Source organism: Sorex fumeus, unplaced genomic scaffold (genome assembly GCF_029834395.1).
Source record: "Sorex fumeus unplaced genomic scaffold, SorFum_2.1 ptg000058l, whole genome shotgun sequence".
Lineage (NCBI taxonomy): Eukaryota > Metazoa > Chordata > Mammalia > Eulipotyphla > Soricidae > Sorex > Sorex fumeus.
The window spans coordinates 2,517,627-2,541,873 of NW_026606115.1; the positions used below are offsets into that span (position 1 = coordinate 2,517,627).

Genomic DNA, 24,247 nt, shown 5'->3' on the forward strand with positions numbered 1-24,247 from the left:
TATTTTATATTAACATATTATATTCAATATATAATATTTTGTATTAAATATAATATTTTATATTCCAAAATATAAAGAATTTTGGATAAGAATTCAAAAATCTCTCATTTCTTTTTTTTAATTAACTATGGTAGTTCATGAATAATAATGTTTTTTTTTATTAGTGAAACACCATGAGGTACAGTTATAGACTTACAAATTTTTGTGCTTGGGTTACAGTTATACAATGATCAACTACCGATCCCTCCACCAGTGCCCATTTTCCACCATCACGGGTCCCAGTATCCCTCAAAATCCACCAACATATATTTAGGGAGCATCTACTTATGTGCACAATATACTACTCTAAAAGTCAATACTTATCAAAGTCCTGACATAAGGTTTTTAAATTTAAGATTATAGTGGGTAGGGTTTCAACTGGAGTTCAATTTTCAGTACCCCTTGTAATCCTTGAAGTACACCAGGAGTGATACCTGAGCACAGAGTCAGGAGTAAGCCCTGAGTACTGCTGGTGGGACACCCCCCAAAAAAACCCACAAAAAAGCAACACACGTTCACTGTAGAGTTTTAGTCTAAAATTAAAGTCACTTACACTCTCTGCCATCCACCATTCTGATATACCCTCCATCACCTGTTTTTTCCCTCTTCCCAAATTGGGTATGTATATACTTTCTCATCCATACAGGATCCAACACAAAAAAACTACAGAATATAAAGAATTTTGGAATAAGAATTCAAAAATCGTGCTCGCTTTAGCAGCACATATACTAAAATTGGAACGATACAGAGATTAGCATGGCCCCTGCTCAAGGATGACATGGAAATTCGTGAAGTGTTCCATATTTTTATTAGCATAGATCTAAGACAAAATAAAAATTTTATTTTGTTTAAAAAAATTCAAAAATCTCGGGGGTATGGCGCCGCCATCAGGTCAATCTGTACCTGTGAGGCAAGTACATCAGCAACATGATGGCAACTTCAGACTTTCAGATACCCCAAAATTGCTGCTGTGCCTTTGGCCAGACCCCAAAAACTTGAGGCAAAGTTTACCAAGAAAGTAAACGGCCGAAAGTTAGGTATGTGGGAAACACACCCACAAACCACCTCCGGCTCAGCTATATAATTGAAGGCATGGCCTCTCTGGTTCCTGATTGAACTGCTTAATGGCCATGATCCCAGAGACTCAGAAACAAATCTCGAAACCCAGCGGCTTTTGGCAGAAATGCGTCCGGACCCCACAGTAGGTTACTGTCACCAGGCGCCAGGGGGGAAAGGGAGTTGTCCCTCCGCCTGCTCCCCCCGGCGACCCGGTGGCCGTCATCCTCCAGAGGCCACTGAACAGTCATGTTTGGGCCCTCAGTGATGAGACATTTTGAGCCTCATGGGATGGGGGTGGAGCCGGTCCCGTCCTCCCCACCCCAATGAGACCCCAAGTCATCGCCCAAAACGGCCTCTCTGGATCCTGATCAAGCTGCTTAACGGCCATGATCCCAGAGACTCAGAAACAAATCTCAAAACCCAGCAGCTTTTGGCAGAAATGCATCCGGACCCCTCAGTAGGTTACTGTCGCCGGGCCACCCCAGGCGGGAAAGGGTGTTGTCCCTCCGCCTGCTTCCCTCTGACGGCTCAGCAGCCATCATACTCCAGAGGCCATTGGACAGTCAGGTTCAGGCCCGCAGTGACAAAACATGTTGGGCTTCATGGGATAGGGGTGGAGCCGGTCCTGTCCTCCCCACCCCAACGAGACCCCAAGTCATCACTCACAAACAGTCTTTCTGGCTCCTTATCAAGCTGCTTAAGAGCCATGATCCCAGAGATTCAGGAGCAAATCTCGGAACCCAGGAGGTCTGGGCAAAAATCCCTCCAGATTTAAGTGTTAAAATTTCAGAATTTCAAAATCGCGCGGCCACTACTGCAGCCAGACGACATCATATGTTATTGTTAACCAGCAATAGAAAACAAATTGTCTACTGTTTCCTTTTCAGCAGATCTGAGTGTTGGGGTAAAATCTCAAATAATAATGCTGGGTCTGGTGTCAAAATATTGAATGTAACCAAAGTAAAGAGTGAGTAATATGAAAATCATCTGCCCCACAGGTATGGGGAGGGTGTGGGATGGGGGTAAACTGGGCTTTTTGGTGTGGAGAATGGGCACTGGTGAAGGTACAGGTGCTTCATTGTATGACCGAGACTTAGACCCAAAAGCTTTGTAACTGCTCTCACAGTGATTCAATAAATAAAGTTATAAAGAATGAAAAAAAAAGTAAGGTGGAGTTCATGCACAATTCAATCAGACAATCAGTGGCTGAATAAATAGTAGTACTCCTACATTTAAAAGAAAAAAATTCAAAAATCTCTCACTTTTTTATTAATGTAGGAGTACTTCTATTTATTCAGCCACTGATTAGCTTGTTGAATTGGGCATGAACTCCACCTACTTTTTTTTTCATTTTTTATAATTTTATTTATTGAATCACCATGAGAGCAGTTACAAATCTTTCAGGTTTAAGTCTTGCTCATACAATGAAACACCTGAGTCTCTGGGATCATGACCATTAAGCAGTTCAATCAGGAACCAGAGAGGCCATACCTCCAATTATATAGCTGAGCCCAAGGTGGTTTGTGAGTGTATCTCCCACATACCTAACTCTTGGCTGTTTATTTTCTTGGTAAACTGCCCCAAGTTTTTGGGGTCTGGCCAAAGGCACAGCAACAATTTTGGGGTATCTGGAAGTCTGAAGGGGCCATCATGCTGCTGATGCACTCGCCTTACAGGTACAGATTGACCTGCGGCAGCACCATACCTGCAAAATCTCTCACTTCTAAGCAACATCCACCAATATTATTTAGGGAGCATCTACTTATGTGGGTTGGAGCAATAGCACAGCAGGTAGGGCATTTGCCTTGCATGCGGCTGACCTGGGTTTGCTTCCTCCACCCCTCTCGGAGAGCCCAGCAAGCTACCGAGAGCATCTCGCCCACACGGCAAAGCCTGGCAAGCTACCCATGAGGCATTCGATATGCCAAAAACAATAACAAGTGTCACAATTTTTTGTGAGACATTACTGGTGTCCGCTCAAGAAAATCGATGAACAATGGGAGGACAGTGCTACAGTGCCACTTATGTGCACACCATACTACTCAAGTCCTGACATAAGGTTTTCAAATTTTTAGGAATGTCCTTGCCTAAGTAGGAAGAATCTTATAGCTTAAAACTACTGAACTATGCTGGGGAGATGGTACAGCAGGTAGGGTGCTTGCCTTGAAGGTTGCTAACCCGGACTCGATCTCAGGCATCCCATATTGTCCCCCCAGCACTACCAGGAATGATTCCTAAGGGCAAAACTAGATATAACCACTGAGCATTGCCAGGTGTGACCCCAAAGCAAAACAAAAATCTACTGGACCTCTATCAATGGGGCAGAAAGAGGCAGAAAGCAAGAATGATATGATTATAGTCTTTAAGAAACATTATTAAACCATTAGAAGCCCATTTTCCTCATGATAATTTTCTTTTATTACCAAAACGTGACTCTCATATAATGACAAAAATGAAGATTGCCTAGGAGATGGTTCTGTAGCATAAAGGCCTGGCCAAGTCACATGACTAAAATTCATCCTGAGGAAACATTCCCTGGGCTTGGAGTGATGGCAGGGAGTGCCTGAGTGGCCTCCTGTGGTGGTGACTCTTCACAGGACAGCACTTGTTTTCAAGTCAAATTCCACTCTGCAGAAGGAGGAAGATGGGTGTGAATTATTTCACCACCACTGCTCAACAATTTCACCATCAAGAAAATTCTGACTCAACAGGATTAATGCCCGCTGCTTTAAATATTCAGAGGCAGAAGTTGGGTCAACTCAAAGCTTTCTTCCCATTTAAGCCCGCCCTCTCCAATGCAATTTTGACCTCGCATTTAAATAATTGCCCCCTGGCAAAACAGGAAAGCAAATAAATCTCTTGCCAGAATTCATAACAGCACCCACTGAAATGCTTAAGAGTCTTCTATATCAGTCATAACATCCCTTGCTAAACCATGGAGGCTTTTCCTCCTTCCTCCCTACCCTGGGAGGTTTCTCTAAGGAGCAATCCAAGCCCAGCCAAGTAAGAGTTTCCTGGAACTCAGAAGGAACTGACTGATATGGACTGTGGCAGTCAGGGCCTGAAGCCAGGTCCTAGGTTTGGCCCTGCTTTCTCATACACACAACCTGAGAGAAGCCACTTCCAGTCTATAATCATGCAAACAGGCAGAGGCAGCCCATCTGCAAAGCCCCTGCATCTCTGTTGGGGACTTGTGGTCAGACAGGCTTTCAGAAGACCCTGGAGCCAGTCAGTGACCAGAATCATTGAAAATGGCAGCAAGCAATAAGAACACGCAGACCTCTTAAAGCAAGAGCCAGACATCATGCTCTGCATTTGGTATAATTAAGACTTGAATCCAAAGTCCAATGTGCACTGTGCCAGGGATCAGTAAGCACCAGGAAAATGATCAAAAGCCTTTATAGTCCTTTTATATGCATTTCACAAAAATAACCCAGGCTTGGTGTTCTTACTTATCTGTGATCTACAGAGTGACAAGACAGAGACATGGACAATGGGGAAAAGGAATGAGGAGGCATATCAGTAGAATATAAGTTAATACTATTGTAAACATGTGTCCAAAACTATAAGAACCACAATTTTTAATAAGTTTGTGAAGGGGACAGGGTTGGGGAGAGGGAGGAAGCCTTGGGTCATGGGTGAAGGGATGCTGAAATTGGTAGTGGGTTTGACATTGGAATCCACAAAACTCTGTATTAAAAGCTTTGTAAGTCAATGCATCTACATAAAAATCAATTGAAATTATCATTTTCAAATTGTATCTGCAAGCCAGATCTGCTGACCTTGGACCCAGTGCTCTTCCGAGCAGGGGCTCCCACAATATGTTCAAGGCCTGAGAACCACTTCATTGCTGAGGAAAAGCACTGCCACAGGTAGCCCATGATAGCAGCCATATTCTGCACTATGCAAAACATCATTTCTATCTCCTTGCTGTCTCTCTATAGATTTAAGGCACCAAAATTTTAACAGGGAATAATAAGCACTGTTTTATCATGGATACAGTATGAGGATGAGCCTCATTTGGACTGACAAGAGAAAAGTAGTTGAAAGAAGTAATAGTCAAATGAAAACATTAAAGATGTATGTACTGAGTGGTGGAAAGAGAACTGACTCTTGACTTCCTTTTGCTTTCCTCTCCCCACCCCTTTCCCCATTTTTCTTGCACAAACAAGTTGTAGATAACTGTAAAAATCCATAAACATAAAATCCAGTTTACATCTTTTACTATGCTAACACATATCGATGAAAAAATTTACCATTTTAAATAGTTTTTAATTTTTTGGTAGTTACCGGGAATCCAACCTGTGCCTTACACTTGAAGGTTATGTGCTCAAAAGGGCTGAACCAGTCAACATTTCCACCAGCAGTGAGAGTCCCTTTCTCGCCCCATCCACGCCAACACCGGTTGCTTTTGTTCTTTTGGATGTGGGCCAGTCTCTGTGGTGTGAAATGATATCTCATTGTTGTTCTGATCTGCATCTCCCTGATGATTAGTGATGTAGAGCATTTTCTCATGTGCCTTTTGGAAAATAGTATGGACGATTCTCAAAAAAATAGAAATTGAGCTCCCATTTGACCCAGCAATACCACTCCTGGGAATATATCCCAGAGAGGCAAAAAAAGAACACTCAAAATGACATCTGCACTTCTATGTTCATTTCTGCACTACACACAATAGCCAAAATCTGGGGAAAATATGAGTGCCCAAGAATAGATGACTGGTTAAAGAAACTTTGGTACATCTACACAATGGAGTACTATGTAGCTGTCAGAAAGGATGAAGTCATGAAATTTACATACAAGTGGTAGTCCATGGAAAGTATCATGCTAAGTGAAATGAGTCAGAAAGAGAGGGACAGGCATAGAAAGATTGCATTCATTTGGGGAACAAAAAGTAACGAAATAGGAGACTAACACCCAAGAATGGCCAAGATAAGTACCAGGAGGTTCACTCCATTGCTTGGAGGCCAGCCGCACATGCTGGGGGAAAAGGCAGCTCAGATAGAGAAGGAAGCATCAAATAAAGGGTGTTGGGAGGATCCTCCCAGGATGAGAGATGCATGCTGAAAGCAGACTATAGACCGAACAGGATTGCCAGTCAATGCCTCTTTTGCAAACCACAGCACCCAAAAGGATAGAGAAAACAAAAGGGAATGCCCTGCCACAGGGGTGATGTGGGATAGGGGATGGGGGGTGGGAAGGATACTGGGAGCATTGGAGGTGGAGAATGGGCACTGGTGGAGGGATGGGTAATCACTGTGTAACTGAAACCCAAGCACAGAAATTTGTAAGTCTACAACTGTACCTCATGGTGTTTCACTAATAAAAATTTTTTAAAAAAGATATAAACACTTTCCCCTAACTTAAAAAAAAGGTTATGTGCTCAATCATAGAGACATTTCCTCAGCCCTAGTTTTAATTTTTTTTCCAGTTTGCACTTCAGTGGCTGTAAGCACATTACACTGTTCCACAACCATCATCACTGTCCATTTCCAGTTTTTTCATCCCAAACAAAAATACATATTAAACACTAATCCCCCCAACTTCCAGTCAATCTCTACCTAAATTCTACAAGTTTGTCTACTCTACCATGAACAGTCATTTACAAAACACTTTTTAAAAAAATTTATAGTGCGTGGGGCTGGATATAGTGTGTAGCACAGCGGGTAGGGTATCTGCCTTGCACCTGGACAACCCAGTTTTGATTCCCAGCATCCCATATGGTCCCCATGAACACTGCCAGGAGTAATTCCTGAGTGCAGAGCCAGGAATAACCCCTGTGCATCGCCGGGTGTGACCCAAAAAAGCAAAAAAAAAAATTTATAGTGTGGGGAGGTTCATATCCAAGGATGTTGAAGGGCAATTCCTGGCACCGTGTTCAAAAGTGACCTCCAGAGGTGCTTGAACCACAGTTATCGTGGCCACTGTCTTAATGCAATGCAAATGCCATATCTCCAGCATCATGATGACCCTATACAAAATCCTTCTTAAATGATACAAGGAAGCTAGAAGAGGTCTCATGCAAGTATAATCAGCAGACACTACATAATCCAGCTAGAGCAGAAAAGCCTAACCAAAATTGAGATAATTTTGCCTCCCCAGCAAGAGGAAGAAGGAGCCTCTTCCAGCCACACATGTTAGGGGGGAAAGGCAGCTCAGATAGAGAAGGGAGCACCAAATAAAGGTGTTGGGAGGATCCTCCCAGGATGGGAGATGCATGCTGAAAGTAGACTATAGACCGAACATGATTACCACTCAATGCAAACCACAGCACCCAAAAGGAGAAAGGGAACAAAAGGGAATTCCTGCCACAGAGGCAGGGTGGGAAGGGGGTGAGGTGGGGGTGGGAGGGATACTGGGAACATTGGAAGTGGAAAATGGGCACTGGTGGAGGGATGGGTACTTGATCATTGTATAACTGAAACCCAAGCACAAAAATTTGTAATTCTACAACTGTAGCTCATGGTGTTTCATTAATAAAAATTAAAAAGGAAGGAGCCTCTTTACAAGCAACAGCTTAGTCTACAAGAGAATGCCATGACCCAGAAAGTGAAAATCTCCCATACTCGGAACTCATTTTCTTCCAATGAACTCTTCCTTTACAATAGCCCCTGAAAGAGCTACAGAAGAATTCTGTTCCTTTGGTTCTAGGAATTGTATGCACCATTCCCCATTAGATTTCACTTACCAAATCGTCACTGCTGACAGAAAAAAAACCATTTGATAGTGAAATAACTATTTCTTTGTTGGAGGTCAACACTATTTGCTTCATGCCACTTAGTATATTTTCAAAGTTCATACATGATTGTAGTATGTGAATTAGAATTCCATTCATTTGAAATGTCAAGTAATATTCCATTGCATATGCAGGCCATATTTGGTGCCTGCTCTGACGGCCATTTGAGTCATGTCCACCTTGGGCTATGGTGAATAATGTCAATGCAAGCACTACAATGCAACTCTCTGTATGAGTCCTGATTTCAGTTCCTGTCTGTACATATCTAGAGTTGGAACTGGTTGAGCATTTGGTAATTCTTTTGCTATGGTTACTGATGAGGGGATATGCCTGTAAGTGCAAGGGATGAAACCTGGAATCTCCAGAATAAGGCATGAGCTCTCACTCTAGAGTCACATCCCCCAGGCCATATGGCAATGACTAATTTGTCTTTGGGTTTTTTTATTTTGAAGGTCACACCTAGCAGTGCACAGGCAATACTTGGGGTTTAGTGTTCAGGGATCATGTCACTCCTGCGGTTATTCAGGGGACCATAGGTGTCAGGGATCAAATCTGGGCCTCCTGAATGCAAGCATATGCACTAGTCCCTTGAGCTGCTTCTCTGGCCCCCATTTATCTTTTCATAACTTGTCGAGCTGTGGTCCACATGACTACACCATTTTATATCTTTACAAGCAACTTCCAGTTATTCCACTTGGTCTCCAGCATTTCCTATAGAAATAAAACACATCCATCCTAATGGGTGTGAAGAGGTATCACATTGGGCTTTGTAATTTGCATTTCCCTAATGACTAGTTATATGGAATATCTTTTCATGCACCTCTCAGCCATGTATCTGTTTGAGAAAAATGCCTGTTCAAGTCCATGGCCCCTGTTAAAATAAGACTGTATTTGTGTTGCTGAGTAGTCATTCCTCATCTTGTCGAGATTTTAATCCTTTATCAAATGCAGGCTTTGTAGATCTGTTCTGCCATTCTGTGGGTTGCCTTTTCATTCTCTTCACTGTGTCTTCAGATACACAACTTTTAAGTTTCTTTCTCATTTTTTGAGTGGGGGTGAGGTGGACCACCTGTTGGTGCTTAGGGCTTACTCCTGGCTCTGTGCTAAGGGATCACTCTGGACAGTGCTTAGAGGACCCTATATGGTGCTGGGGTCAAACCAGGGTCAGCCATGTACAAGGCAAGCGCTTTAACCCCTGTACTATCTTACCAGACCACGAGAGCTTTTAATTACCTTTCTACCCCACGGCTGTTTAAGAGTGCACTTTTATCTACAATTCCTGATTTAGAGATGGTTATCATAAGGTTCCCCTTTTATATATTTCAACTTTAGTGGATTATTGCCTTATAAAAGCTTGAAGTAGAAAAGGTATTCCAGTCCCAGTAGTAACATTTTAGCCACTAGTAAAAAAACTGTTTATTTTGTATTGAAGTAACACTGGTTTACAAATGTTTCCATGCTTTACAGGTACCAGTCATCATTTTGTTGGTGGGGGGGGGTCACACCAAGCTGTGCTTCAGGAGAGGAAGGGTGAATCAAATCTGGGCCTCCTGCATGCAAAAAAGATCCATCTCCCTGGCTCTCAACTTTATTTTATCAACAAGGCAGAGGTCACAGCTCAAAGGGCTGAATGCCTGCTTTACATGCAAGAGGTCTGTTTGTGCCCCAGCACCACATTGTCCCCCGAGCACCACAGGGGAGTGACCCCCAAGAACTGACCCAAGAGTATCCCCTGAGTACCACTGGGCGTGGTCCCCAAGCAAACGGAAACAGAAAGCATAAACTCCTGTAATTTTTCAAGAATAGATAGACAGCCTAAAACACAGCTACCTGGCATGGCAGGTGGGGGAATTCTTCTATCTCTTTTCAGACTTATTTCCTCAGATAAAGAAACAAGAGTCGAACAAATTCATGCTTCCTCCTGCAACATGGCCCCCAATTAGGCAATTAAGGCCATAGGAGGTTTGTGTGCCAGTAAGAGTCACAGAGAGGAACTCAGGCTGGGTGTGGCCTAAGAGCAAAAGTGAAAGCAGGCGGAGTGCCTGGGACATGGAGTCCTATAGACTTTTCCCCTTCCTTTGCCTCTCTTGGTGGTGTTGTGCTGTCCGAGTCATGTGCACACGCACGTGTGGCCCACATATTTAACTCTGCAGCTTGCCAGGCAGGGCTCATGCTCCTTTATTTGCAGCACTCACACACACTTGACTGCAGTGCTGCCATAAATTGCTTGCAGTGCCAGGACTCTCAGTCAGCGATGCTGCCAGGACTGTGCACGCTCACTAGGCAGCGCAGGAGATCAAACTCGTGACCTCCCACTTGCAACGCAGGTGCAGTAGCCACTGACCCTGCTTCCAACCCAAATCCTGTTGACTATTTGGGTTTCCTAGCAACACCAGGCAGACATTTCATAAACTACATTTCCTCTGGTTGTCTGGCTACACACATTCAAACTTCCCCACTTCTCACATGGAAGATAAACATGCAACTGGCTATTACTGAGTAGAGTGGAAAGTTGAGGTCATTATTGTGACATGTGACACACAAATTATATTCTATCAGGAAGAATCATGTGCTCTAGAAGAGATTCCCTCTATTCATAAACTTTAGGCATGGTCTTTTTTTCTAGACATTGTGGAGCTGAGAAGTTGTGGAGAGGACTGGAACGATAGTAAAGTAGGCAGAGTGCTTGCTTTGTACACAGCTGACTCGGGTTCAATCTCCAGCATCCCATATGTTCCACCAAGCCTCTCAGGGTGATCCCTGAGTCCACAGCCAGGAGTATGTCCTGAGCACAGCTGGGTGTGGCCAAAAGAAAGAAAGAAAGAAATGCCAGTTAGTTGTGGGAATGGAGACCTACCTGCTCTCCTGCCACTATGCACCTTTGCAGAGCATCTTTCAATCACAAGTCACAGAGCAAGGTGAAAATGGAATAGGTACTCTGCCAGGTTTGATATTCCTCCCACCTCCAAGGCTGGACAAATGCCCAGTCACTCTATAGACACAGTCCTGCGAGGTCAAACATAGCTCTTTTCTGTGTCCCTGTCATGATCTAGGGACCATGCTTGGGGATTCGGGGGAGGATACTACCAGCTGTGTGCTAGGGGGCTGGGGGCTGGTCCCAGCAGTGCTCAGGGAATCATGTGGTCCAAAGATCAAACCACAGCTGGTTACATGCAAGGTAGGACCTTAACCTCTGAAGTAGCTCTCCAACCCCTGTCCTTCTTTTCTCTATTCTTAGATTCTTGGAGTCACGACTGGCTGTGCTAAAGGCTTATTCTTGGCTCTGTGCTCAGGGATCACTACTGACAGGGTCCAAGGAACCCTATGCAGTGCCAGGGATCAAACCATGATCTGAAGCATACAAGGCAAGCACCACCTCTCCAGCCCCAGTCCTTTTGATTTCCCCTCCCTTTTTTTCCCAAACATTCTTCCCTGTGACCGTTTCCAAGTACTATTGACGGGTTATAAATTTTAAAAGCAGTAGGAAACAACTGTGCACACTCACTTGCTTCTATGGATGGTCCAGAAACCACATTTAACCCCCCAAACTCCCCCTCAGTACCTTATGTGAATATTCTTGTACATTGGATCAGTAATTCCTGTCCTACAAAATACAGATAGCTGATCAACCAAGAAATTTTTCATGAGTAGACTAATGTCTGACACTTTTCTTAACTAAGAAACACACCTCAAATCCCAGGGCAAAGGATGACATAAAATTAATACTACTACACATGCAACACATGCATTTATTTAGCAGAGAATCAAATTAGAAGGCTATCTGGTGGAAAGTCTTCACCTGGATACTGTAAAATAACTGTATTAGAAATTTACATGTAGGGCTAGAGAGATAGCAAAAAGGGTAAGATACTTATCATGCACATGGCTGACCTGATTTCTGGCACCTCATATGGTCCCCTGAGTGTCACTGAAGACCAGCGATATAGTACAGCAGGTAGGATGTTTGTCTTGCACTCAGCTGACCTGGATTCAATCTCTGGTACCCCATATGGTACCCCACATGCATGGGTGCATGCATCTCCAGCAGTAATTCCTGAACAGAGTCAGGAGGATGCCCTGAGCACTGCCTGGATTGCCCCCATCTAAAATATCCATTGATAAATAATCATTATTCTTCCGGGCAGGAATTAGGCAATTCCTAGCAGTGGTCAGTGGCCCTGGTCCACTCTAAAGATATTTAGCCTGTCCGTGTGGGTTTGACTGATCAGCGCTTCAGAATTTGTGGCCTCCAATGCTGGAGGAATTGGGCTATATTTGGTGCTGGAGGAGGGAGCCATACTGTATCAGGGACTGAACCTGGAGGCCCTGCATATGCAAAGCATACACTTCCACCCTTTGATCTACCTCCCTGGCCCAAATAACCTTTATTCTGGGGGACTTTTCTAGGGGGTGGGCATTGAAAAACATTAGGAAAAAAATCCTTTAGCATATGCTCACATGCTCTACCTAAGAAAGGGAGAAAGAAGTTTTTCTCCACCATAATTATAACATTTACTGAAAACTTGCTACACATTAGGTGATGTGCTAAATACATTCCATTTGTTATCTCATTAAATTCTTATAAGCCTAGGACATAGAAAATACTATAATAAACCCTAGAAAGTAGAAAACACTATCATACTGGCATCGCTCACATTTTTATCAGCATGGAAGCTGAGGCCAAGTGGTTAGGAACTTGCCTAAGTGAGTAATATTGCTGGTAGGGTCTGCAGAAATCTCATTCGCCCTCCAAAGATTCCTGCCCCTGGTCTACTTATCCTGTAGAAATGCCTCCCCTTAGATGCATGTTGAAAGTAGACTATGGACTGAACATGTTTGCCACTCAATGCCTCTTTTGCAGACCACAACACCCAAAAGGAGAGAGAGAACAAAAGGGAATGCCCTGCCACAGAGGCAGGGTGGGAGGGGGTGATGGGGGGGGATATTATCCATGGTGGTGGAAAATGGGCACTGGTGAAGGGATGGGTATTTGATCATTGTATGACCGAAACCCAAGCACAAAGATTTGTAAATCTACAACTGTACCTCATGGTGCTTCACTAATAAAAAAAAAGAAAAGAAAAGAAATGCCTCCCCTTGAATATAAGTGGAAACAATGATTACAAAATGTCAATCTTCTATTTAACTTTTTGAATCAGGGCCAGACAGTTCAATGACTGATCACATGCTTTACATTCAGGAAACCTGGGTTCCACTTCCAGCAAGGTATAGTCAAAAACACTGCTGAGAGTTACCCCTAAGCACAGAGCTGTGAGTACCCCCTGAGCACTGTCAGGTGTGGTCCCATAACAAAACAAAGCAAAAAAAAGAAATGAAAAGAAGGAAAAGACAAGGTTAGTAATTATTTGACTTTGAGGCCATCAAAAGGGAGACGGTTGAAGTGGGCTTAGCCTAAGCAGGTGATTTGTGGAAGAGAAAATGGGCTCTTCCTGGAGAATTTCTCCTGCTGGCTCTGAAGACAGCCATGTTATAAGAGAGCCACATAGACAGGATTTGAGAGTGTCCTTTAGGAGCTGATGGCCACCCCTCACAGACAGTAAAAAAACACAGCTAGTCAGCCATACAACCAAAGAAACTCAACAATACAACTTGAATGAACCTTAAGATGAAAATATAGTTCTGCCAACACCTGAGAAAGCCTAGGTAAGACTCGAGCTGAGCTTGCCCATACTTCTCACCCAAAGAAACTGTGAAGTAAGAAGTGTGGGTAATTCAAGTTGCTAAATGTGTGGTGGTTGGCAATGCAGCAACAGACAGCAGAATACAGTCAGTCAAAAGCCGGGGCTATCTAACCTGGCAAGCATGCTCGTGACCACAAGAGCAGGTTCTGTTTCATTGCACAACCTTCTAAGCATTTTAACATCTTCATAAAGAATAGGAAAGTATCTATGAAACAGTAACAAACTGAGACACAAATATCTATGGAAGAGTAATGGTGATGAAGCAGTTGTCATATCTTAGGGGGAAAAATGTCATATTTGTGCCAAGAAACATGTTGACCAGTTTGGGGGTGGGACTCACAGTCAATAAAAAAAAACTCAACACTCAGACACAGTTATGATACTGGGAAAGTTGTACAAAAAATAAGCAAGGCAGAAAACCTAATATTTTTATTTACCAAAGACACCTTGGTACAACAGGCTTGTTTACTTTAAAGGCTCCAGGCTGTCCTAATTACAAATACTTTCCTTGTGTCTTAGTGCATGAGCGCTAAGACCTGCAGCTCCAAGGAAATGACATATATTACCTCTTTCAACAGGGCCCCACTAAGGATTCACAAAATAGAGGAGAATCTAATGAACTCTCTGCTGGAGTGAAATCAATTTAAAAGAATGGAGTAGGGATGGATCAAAGGGCATACTTTGTATGTAGGAAGCCCATGTTCAATCCTGGGCACCATATGGTCTTTTGAGCATTGCCAGGAGCACCCCAAGGCATGGTCAGGTATGCCATCCAAACCTAAATAAAAGGAGCACTCAGGCCCAGAATGTAGCTCAGTGGTAGAGCATATACTTGTGCTCATATGTGGGGTACTGGGTTCAGGCCTGGGCATGCACTGTATCAACGAATGAAATAAGTCTTTCACTAAAGTGAAAATGGATCCCCCTGCCCAGAAAAAGGAAACATAGTGGTCACATCTTGGAGAGAATCAGTCAGTATCTGACCTCTCCTTTTCTCCTTTCACACACAAACTTCTAGGGAGGCAAGAGGCAAATGAGAGGAATGATAACAGTAAACACTTTGCCAATATTGAGGGAATCTGCTGGATTGTGTCATTCAAGTCTCACTTTGCCCTATTAAGTGAGGATTTGCAGCACCATCACTCCAATTTTATCAAAATTGAGATTTCTGGTTTTTTTGGGGGGGGCACACCCAGAAGTGCTCAGGGCTTACTCCTGGCTCTGGGCTCAGGTATCACTCCTGGTAGGGTTTGGGGAACTATTTCTGATGCCAGGGATCAAACCCAGGTTGGCCACATGCAAGAAAAATGCCCTTCCTTAGTACTCTCTCTGGCTTCCAAATTGAGACTTTGAGGGCCCGGATGATGACCAACAAGGGATAGGTCCCCAGCACCATATATGGTGCTGAGTATTGCCAGGAGTGGTCCTTAAGCACATAGTCCACAGTAAGCCCCAAAACTTCCAATGTGGCTGAAAAACTGAAAAAGGAGACTTTGAAAGGTTAAGGACCTGTGAAGCCACCAACACCTGACAGTCTTTATACCTGGCTGGGAGCAGCAGAGATCACATTCTCAGTCATGTGGCTGTGCCCCCCTACACTTCCACTCTCCCACCCACTCTTTCAGCCATCCTTCACAGGACCCAGCACATCACTGTCTCTAAATGAATGCTTGCTGGAGCAACCTACACTGATAAGGATAAAGCATGAGGCCAGTAGTGCAAGTGGTTGGAAAGGCTTCCAGGCCATCCATCATCATCCACAAAATATGGAAGACATGGAGAAGGCTAAGGTTGCTATAGGCAAAGGCAACCACTTATGTAGGTGCCAGTCAACATGAGACAAGACCAGAGTATTTAAAATTCCTAACATAGAACAACAAACTATAGAAGCAACGTTCGTTGTTCCTGGCCCTCTGCTCAGAAAAAGAAACAAAAAAACCCAGTCTTTCAAAGTTTATTTCTTCTCATTTGGAAAAGTGTCTGCTTGCACATCTGGAAGTGATTTTCTAACACACTGATTTCCAATGAGTCATCTACAGTATTAAGCAATGATTCCATAGGGTGAACTCTGATCACAGTTTTCCATTGCCATCCACTGAGGTCAATGAAAGGCAAAGGCCAACCCAGAGACTTAGGCCTCACTCTCCTTGGCCCTATTTTTTATTCTAAGAGCATGGATTTTAAGTGGGGGGCAGGAGAATGAAGATCAGACTGGAGGTGACACAGGGACAATGGTAGAGGGTCTTGGGCACTCTGGTAAGGGAGCATGCAACAACTCTCTACATGGATGCCATAAATGTTAACACCACTATATCAATGGTGGCTAAGCTATAATATTTTTGTTAATTTAAATAACCATGATTTTTCAAGTTATTGATAGTTGAGTTTTAGAATACAATACTTCAACACCAGTGTCAAATTCCCTCCATATACCCATGTGTGTCCCCACGTTCTCTCCTAGCCCTTCATTCTCACCTGCCATCTTGACCAGCACATTTCCAAGTTCTGTGGTTATAGTTCAGATCTCATGTTTTCAGTGTTGTTGAGTCTGTGCTTCAGATTTATATCTATACCACTCTCCTACATCATTGTTATAATCAAGTTTCTGCCAGGCTAAAGAAACATTGGCTAAAAATAAAAGACAGCGAACTGAATGGGAAAATATATCCTCATCCAACACATCAGATAAAGGGTTGATATCCAGGATATATAAAGTACTCACAAAGATCAATGAATTTTTTTAAATGGGGATTTTTAAGAGGTAGAAGCAATAGCTGGAGCAATAGCACAGCGGTAGGGCGTTTGCCTTGCACACAGCCAACATGGCCGACCCGAGTTTGATTCCTCTGCTCCTCTCGGAGAGCCCGGCAAGCTACCGAGAGTATCTCGCCCGCACGGCAAAGCCTGGCAAGCTACCCGTGATGTATTCGATATGCCAGACACAGTAACAACAAAGTCTCCAATGGAGATGTTACTGGGCCCGCTCGAGCAAATCGATGAACAATGGGACGACAGTGACAGACAGTGATAGTGAAGAGGTAGAAGAATGTAATCTATCTCCAATACGAATGCACGATTTGTTCTAATACAGTTTCCTTACATTGACATGGGCATAACATGGACCCAAAAGTTGTTGGAATAATGCACAAAAGGAAAAGGAGAGAGAAAGCAAGAAGGAAAGTGCCTCCCACAGAGAGAGGCTGGGATTAGGGTGGGGTGTTGGGGGATTGCGGGAGGGACACAGGGTACATTGGTGGTGGGAAATGTACACTGGTGGAGGGGATGGTGCTGGATCATTATATGACTGAAACCCAATTATGAACAGCTCTGTAATGGTCTATCTCATGGATGTTCAATTAAAAAATTAAAAAAGAAAGTAATGTGGAGTTCATGCCCAATTCAATCAGCTTAATCAATGGCTGAATAAATAACAGTACTCCTACAATTAAAAAAAAGTTTTTGGTGTCAGATGCCACCATAAGTAAAGGTGGCAGAAGAAACATGGTGTGGCCATCATGTATGTCTATGGGACAGTAAACAATGGGGGAAGCTTTTATTTTAGAACAAAATAAAATAAAGACAACCTGGTCTGGAGAGATAGTACAAAGGTTAAAGTACAGTGGCCCTAGTTTGAATCCCTAGCACCACAAATGGTACCCCTGAGTATGGCCAGGGTTTACTATTGGGCACAGAGTCAGGATTTGAGCCTAAGCATCACAGGATGTGCTCCCCCTCAGAAAAGAGTAAGACAACCTATCATACACAGAAGATAGCCAGAGCTCAAGACCCATAATGCTACCAGCAAGAATCTTCCCCAACAAATATTCTAGAAGAGGCTGGCAATCCATTACTTGTCTTTGCAGGCAAATCATAATATAGTGGCTCCAACATCAACTTTTTGTTTTAGTTTTTGGTTTGGGGCCATAGCCAGTGGTGCTCAAGGGATCATGCAGTGCTATGGAGGGAACCGAAGGCTCTCAGGTACAAAGCATGTACCCAGCCTTTTGAGCCATCTCTTTGGTCCTCCAACCAATTCTTTAATGCATATAGTATTAACCAGCTAATATTTACAACCTTTAGTATCAAGTTACAAGTACAACTTAAGTCCAATCCCCAGTGTTGTCTTCTGATAGAATTTCTTTCAGATCACCATAAGGGAACGAGTCATGCTCTTTCAGCAGCAAGGAGCCACTTAAAAAGATTGTTTTAAATCTTTCAGGTGACAAGGGTATTATTTAGTTCTCTGAAGCAATAGTTGACTAAATGACTTCCCTGGGGCTGAAGGGGTTAAAGCCACTTCCCACTGTGATTCTTCACTCCCAGGCACAGAAACAATTTGATTTTTAATGGCATCAAAGTGACAAAAGCTTAAAGCATCAAATCCTACCTTATAAAAGATACAAAAATTAGTGGTGGTCATTTGCATCACAAAAGGATTCTTTGCTTAGCCAAAGATTTCAATAAAGTTGCTTTTAAAACTCAGATTCCCCCTTAGCATGCTAAATTACTGGATTTGCAAGTGGTTTTGTGGAGCAAATACAGATGAGCCAAAGCCTGAATTTGATGAACCTCTCCAGTCAGATTTTTAAATTCACAATACTTCTTTTTTGCTGCTGTTGCTTTCGGTGAGGCCACACCCAACTGTGTTTGGTGCTTCCTCCTGGCTCTGTGATTAGGGATTACTCCTAATGTTTCTCAGGGGACCTGTGTGATGCCAGAAATTGAACCAGGGTCAATCACGTGTAATGCAAAAGCTTTACCCCATGCACTATCTTTCCAGCCACACACAATCCAGTATGCCTAATACACTGTCTCCCAGCCAACTCATAATACCCAACACTAACCAAAAATTCAATTTACAGCCCTTTTAAACCCAAGTCTTCAAAGTGTTCAATCTACACTTGCTGGGTTTCGGAACTATTCCAAAGAAGATGCTGAGAGAGCTGAGAATGAAACCTTTCAAAGGACTAGGGCCATACAAGCACAAAAGAACTATATTTATTGGTTATTTGGGCCACACCTGGCTGTGCTCAGGGTCTTCCCATCTCTTTGTTCAGGGATCACTCCCAGCAGTGCTGGGGAGATAATATGCAGCATCAGTGATAGAACCAAGGTGAGGCACATGCAAGGCAAGTGCTTAATCTCTATACTATCTCTCTGGCCCAGAACTAAGAGCTTTTAAAAAAATTATTAATGCACAGTGATTTACAAAGTTGCACACAGCTGAGTTTTCTCCAGGTTCCTTCCCATCCTTCAGCTACCTCCCTGACAGGAACATTTTTGCGGAGGGTGTGAGGGCACACCTTTCAGTGCTCAGGAATTACTCCTGGCTCTGTGCTCAGGACTCACTCCTAGAGGTGCTCAGGGGGATCATACGAAATGCCAAGGATTAAACCTGGGTCAGCTATATGCAAGGCACACACCCCACCTGCTGTATATCACTCCAGTCCCTTTCAGAAAGCACATTTTTATTGTGTTTGTTGTAATTTGGCTCTTATGCTTGTGTTTTGCTTTGTTTTACAAAAAAAATCCTTTTTATTGAGGTAATAATCATAGACAGGAGTACAAATGTTTGTTTGGGGGTATAATACCACATTATTACCCATCAAAGTGCCACTGTTCAGCAGATCTTTCCCTTCTACTCCCCCCAGCCCTGCTATAACCTCAATTCTGTAGTCCGACTCTAAGGGCTTGTTTTCACTGGACATATTTGGTCCTTTGCTTTGTTTCTCTTCTTCCACTTACTTAAAAATATTTTTCAGTTCAATCCCTGGCACCAAAATCCAAAACCCACCATTTTTTTCTTCTAGCATTTTTGAGTTCAGAACTAGAGTAGAAAGATCAAAGTTTGGTTCCACAGACGCCTCATCCAGTCTAGCTCATTACCAACATTTCCACCAGAGTCTGACTGTGCTACACAGTACAGGAGCAGACAGTGAGAGACCCTAATCACTTCTTTAGGATTTACCTTCCTAGGGCTGAAGAGCTCACACACAGCTAAGGCACTTTGCACGTGGCCAATCATGATTCAATGCCCAGCGCTGCTTATGGTCCCCTAAGAACTGCAAGGAGTGGCTCCAAACTAAGGATTCCCTCTAGCAATTGGCCCTTTCTGTAAGGTTAGAGGGTCATGTATGGACCTGCATCAGTCATTAGAGTCTCCTGAGCTGTCATTTCGGTGCCCTAAAAATTCTCTGCACTCTGCCAACTCATGTTTCCTTTTAAGCTATGAAGAGGAAATATTTAAAGCTCTGTAGCACTGCAGCACTGTCCTCCTGTTGTTCATCGATTTGCTCGAGCAGGCACTAGTAACGTCTCACAACAAATTGTGGGACTTGTTGTTACTGTTTTTGGCATATCAAATATGTCACAAGGAGCTTGCCAGTCTTTGCCGAGTGGGCGAGATACTCTCGGTAGCTTGCCAGAATCTCCAAGAGGGACGGAGGAATCGAACCTGGGTCGGCTGCATGCCACTAACCGCAAACGCCCTACCTGCTGTGCTATAGATCCAGCCCATTCAGAGCTCACATATGACAAATCCATAGTATGATTACAATAAAGGTTTAAAAAGAAGAGGAGAAATACAAGAAGCAGACAGAAGAAACAAAAATAGGATTTGGGGTTAGGGAGACATTTCAAAGAGCTGGTGCACATGTTTTGCATGTGAGAGGTCCCCACGTTTGATCACCAGGACCACAAGGTGTGGCCAAGAAAAAACGTGGGTTCAGAGAGATGGGATGGGATCAGTGGGTAAGGTACTAGCCTTGCACATGGCCTACCTGGGTTCAATCCCTGGCACCGCATATGGTCCCCCTTTGTCCTGCTAGGAGTGATTGCTGAACACAAGTCAGGAGTAAGCTCTGAGTATAGCCAGAAGTGCCCCCCAAGACCCCCAAAATGTGAAAAACATCCACAAGGCAAATAGTACCAAGGAAAAGAGCACTCACCGAGATCTGTGCATAATACTTAAAGCTTAAAAGTCAAGCCTCAAGTCCCTGCATTTCAAAACTTCTAATTCATCAGTAATTCTCCCATCTACTCATTTTTAAGTCTGTAAGAAAGATTTAATTTGTGGAGTCAGAGAAATAGTATAGTAGATAAGGCAAATTCATACGGCCTTGCATACGGCCACCCTGGGTTCAATTCCTGGTACCCCATAGGGTCCCGTAAGCACTGCCAGGAGTGATTCCTAAGTATCCAGTGATTCCAGTATAGCTCCACCCAAAACATAAGAGCACCATGTTATTTACTATGCAGATAGAATGTCACAGAAATGTTTATATATGTCCCATAAGCATAGAAAGCCTGAAATATATAAATCCTGTCAACTCTTTTTCTAATCATAAAGTAATCCATAATTGGACTGGGGAGACAGCTCAATAGGCTAAAGCAAGTTCTCTGTACTTCATGGTTTCGTCAAGCATTGCAAGGAGGCAAAGGTGGGAGTAATCCCAGAGACTGAAAAAAGAAAAAAGCAGCGTGCCCCAAAGAAAAAAAATGCATAATGTAATATAATTTATCTTTTTAAAAATTTTTATAGGTTTTTGTCTTTTGCAAGGAAGGTATTTGGGGGTCACACCAATAGTGCTTGAGACTATTTTTGGCTCTTCTGTGTTCAGTGCGGGTTACTCCCAGCAGTGCTCAGGGGACCATATGATATCAGTGATCAAACCTGGATGCCCCACATGCAAAGCCTGTGTTCAGTCCACTGAGCTATCTCTCGAGGTCCAAAATGAGCATTTTAAAAGTAGAGAACATATGGGCTGGAGTGATAGTACAGCGGGTAAGGTGTTTGCCTTGCATGAGGCCGACCCGGGTTCGATTCCCAGCATCCCATATGGTCCCCCGAACACTGCCAGGAGTAATTCCTGAGTGCAGAGCCAGGAGTAACCCCTGTGCATATCCGGGTGTGACCCAAAAAGCAAAAAAAGATAAAAATAGAGAACATAAAGCAAGAATAAAATTTACTCATAATCCTACCATCCAGAGATACACACTGTTAATACTATACACACAGATTATAAATACCTGTACAACCTTTTGAAGAATGCTTTCTTGGAATATCAATAGTAAGTCAGTAACATTTACTCAATGCTTCCTGGCTTCCTGGCATTATTTTAAGTGCTTTATCATGTTATTTCACTCAATCCTTACAACCTTGTGAGCTCAGGACTATCATTATCTCCATTTTACAGGTGAGGAAACTGAGGGACAGAGTAACTCAATTCACATATATCAGATGCACATTATTTAATAAAATGACAACACTATATTGCACACTATCTCATAGCTTATACTGTTTTCCCATGTCAGGATAAATAGAGGTGTCATTTTAATGGCAGCACTGATGTATATTTGCCCAACACTTTTGAGCATCTTGGTGAAGTCTGGAGTAGAGAAGGATTGTTTGTTATTATAAACAACTCTGGAAGGCACATTATTGTTTCAATTTTTATTTTTTTGTTTTGGGGCCCACACCCAGTGGTGCTCAGGGATCACTCCTGACAGTGCTCAGGGACAATGGGTGGTATTAGGGATTGAACCCAAGGTAACAAAGATTGTCAGTGGAACTGCTGAACCTGTGAAGCCCTCTTACTCCTTAACACTGGCTCTTTCCACTCTGTTGCTAGCTCCTGAAGTAATTTACATTCTATGGAGAGAAGTTGTTAACAACTATACTTAATTTGCATACTGAAACCAATCTTCAGTAAAACCCAAGAACTAGTGTAGTCAGCTAAAGAAAATAACCCACATATACAATCCCCCACCCATCCTCTGAAAGTTGCAAATGTTACCTCATGGCAAAGGTTTCTTTTGGATTGAGTTGAGTTCAGGGTCTTGAGACTACATGATCTTGGATCATCAAGGTGGGCTCCTGAATGCAATGACAAATGTACTTCTACAAAAATGTCAAATCTGACACACTGAAGAGACAGCACTGTGACCAAACAGGTATAGAGTTACTTCCACAAGCCAAAGAGTGCAGTTAGCTACGAGCAGTGGGAAAGGAAAGGATCCTTCTCTAAATTCTCCAGAGCAAGCTCAGATTAGTAAGACTGATTTCCAATTCCTTGTCTCCAGAACTATAGAGGAATAAATTTACTATTGGTTCTCTGTTTGTGTTACCAGAGACTAAGCCTGGGGTCTCCCACATGCAAGGTAAGTAGTCTGCTGCTGAGCTCACTCTGGGTCTAAAGTTGTTTAATGCCAGCCAGTGTGTAGTCATTTGTGATGGCTGACATAGGAAAGCACTACTCATAGGAGGCCAAAGTTTTTGTCAGGAGCAATATATTCCACGTGGAGCAGGGAAAATGGTATTTGATTTAAGACCTGCTAGAAAGGATTCATTTTAGCATAGATGGAGATAGAAATGCATTCCAAACAGCTGGTCCACACAGAGACATGGTAGTAAGAAAGTACAGAGAATGTGGAGAACAGCAATGGTCCTGGAATGGCCAGAGTATAGACCACAGGAAGGTATGTGTTGGATAAGAAAATCCAAATATGACATGGGTCTTCATGGTAGACAGCAAATTAGAGAGCTGGGGTGCTTATCTATAGTAATATGGACTGAAGCACAGAAGTGGTGTTTTTATGTATTCGGGGATTTTCTTATATGGGGTGATTTATTTGGGGGGTACACCTCACAATGTTCAGGATTTATGCCTGGCTCTGCACTCAAGCATCAGTCCTGTTGGGCTCAGGGGACCATATGTGGTGCCAGGGATCAAAAACCAAATTGGCTGCATACCATGCAAGTACCCTTGGCCTGGAATCAGGAATTTCATGTTTGTCTTATCCACTTCCGATAGGGAGTAGAATGGTGGTAAACTTCGAGCTATTTTAAGACTATTTCTGCTTTTTTGGGTTGGGGCAGCTAATGGTGCTCAGAGCTTACTCCTGTTTCTGTGCTAAAGGATCAACTCCTGGCAGTGCCCAGAAGACCATATTTGATGCCAAAAAATGGAACCAAGGTCAACAGCATAGTGCCTTAAACTCTGAGGGTCAACTTTGACTCTGTCATTCTTCTCCTAAGGATATGTGAACCAAGCTATGCCTAAATGATTTCTTAACAGAGGGGACAAGAAAAGTGAAGGTGGAGTAGACTTAATCCCACCAGGTGTCAAGTGAGTGGCTGCGCCAGCTCCCTAATAGAACTGCTCTGAAATGGAGCTAATTGCCCTAAAATATGTGTGACCACTGCCAAAATTTTACCCATACAAAGCAAAATCCTCAATTAAACTGACTGCAGGAACTTGTTCTCTCATGGGGAAGGTTTTGAAAGGTCTACTAAGCCAAAGGCCACTCTTTCCCAATGAAACCCCATAGAACAAAACAAAGTGATGTAAACTGGGCTCTCGTCATTGAGATGATATCATTTCTGAAATTCTTCCTCTTTATTCCTTAATTCCACAGATAGGGCCTCTACTTCTTTCACTTGGAACTAGCTCCAAAAGTTAGAACATCTTCACTGCCAATCTTGCCAGATGTGTAACGCCACGACACTTTCTTGGCATCCAGACCACTGGATTTCCAGAAAAGGCACTAGGCCATCACTAGCTCAGGCCTCTGGAATTTTCCATCCCTGGCTAAAGAAAAGGTTTTACAAAACAAAACAAAAAAAACAGTGATGTTCCATCATATGAAGAATACTTTTCCTCTTGTTTTAAGCCCAACATTGAGGAAGAGGGAAGTTAAGAGGTAAGACAAG

At 43.1% G+C, this 24,247-nt stretch overlaps 1 protein-coding gene and 1 non-coding gene across 3 annotated transcripts in view; one reads left to right on the forward strand and one right to left on the reverse strand.

The window, feature by feature from the left end:
* Positions 1-24,247, reverse strand: part of DOCK11 (dedicator of cytokinesis 11) — a 277,634-nt gene that overhangs the window by 232,883 nt on the left and 20,504 nt on the right. The window lies entirely within an intron of this gene.
* LOC130034357 (U6 spliceosomal RNA) lies at positions 744-847 on the forward strand. Its single transcript, XR_008794122.1, has one exon. It is a non-coding gene; the product is annotated as a U6 spliceosomal RNA (small nuclear RNA).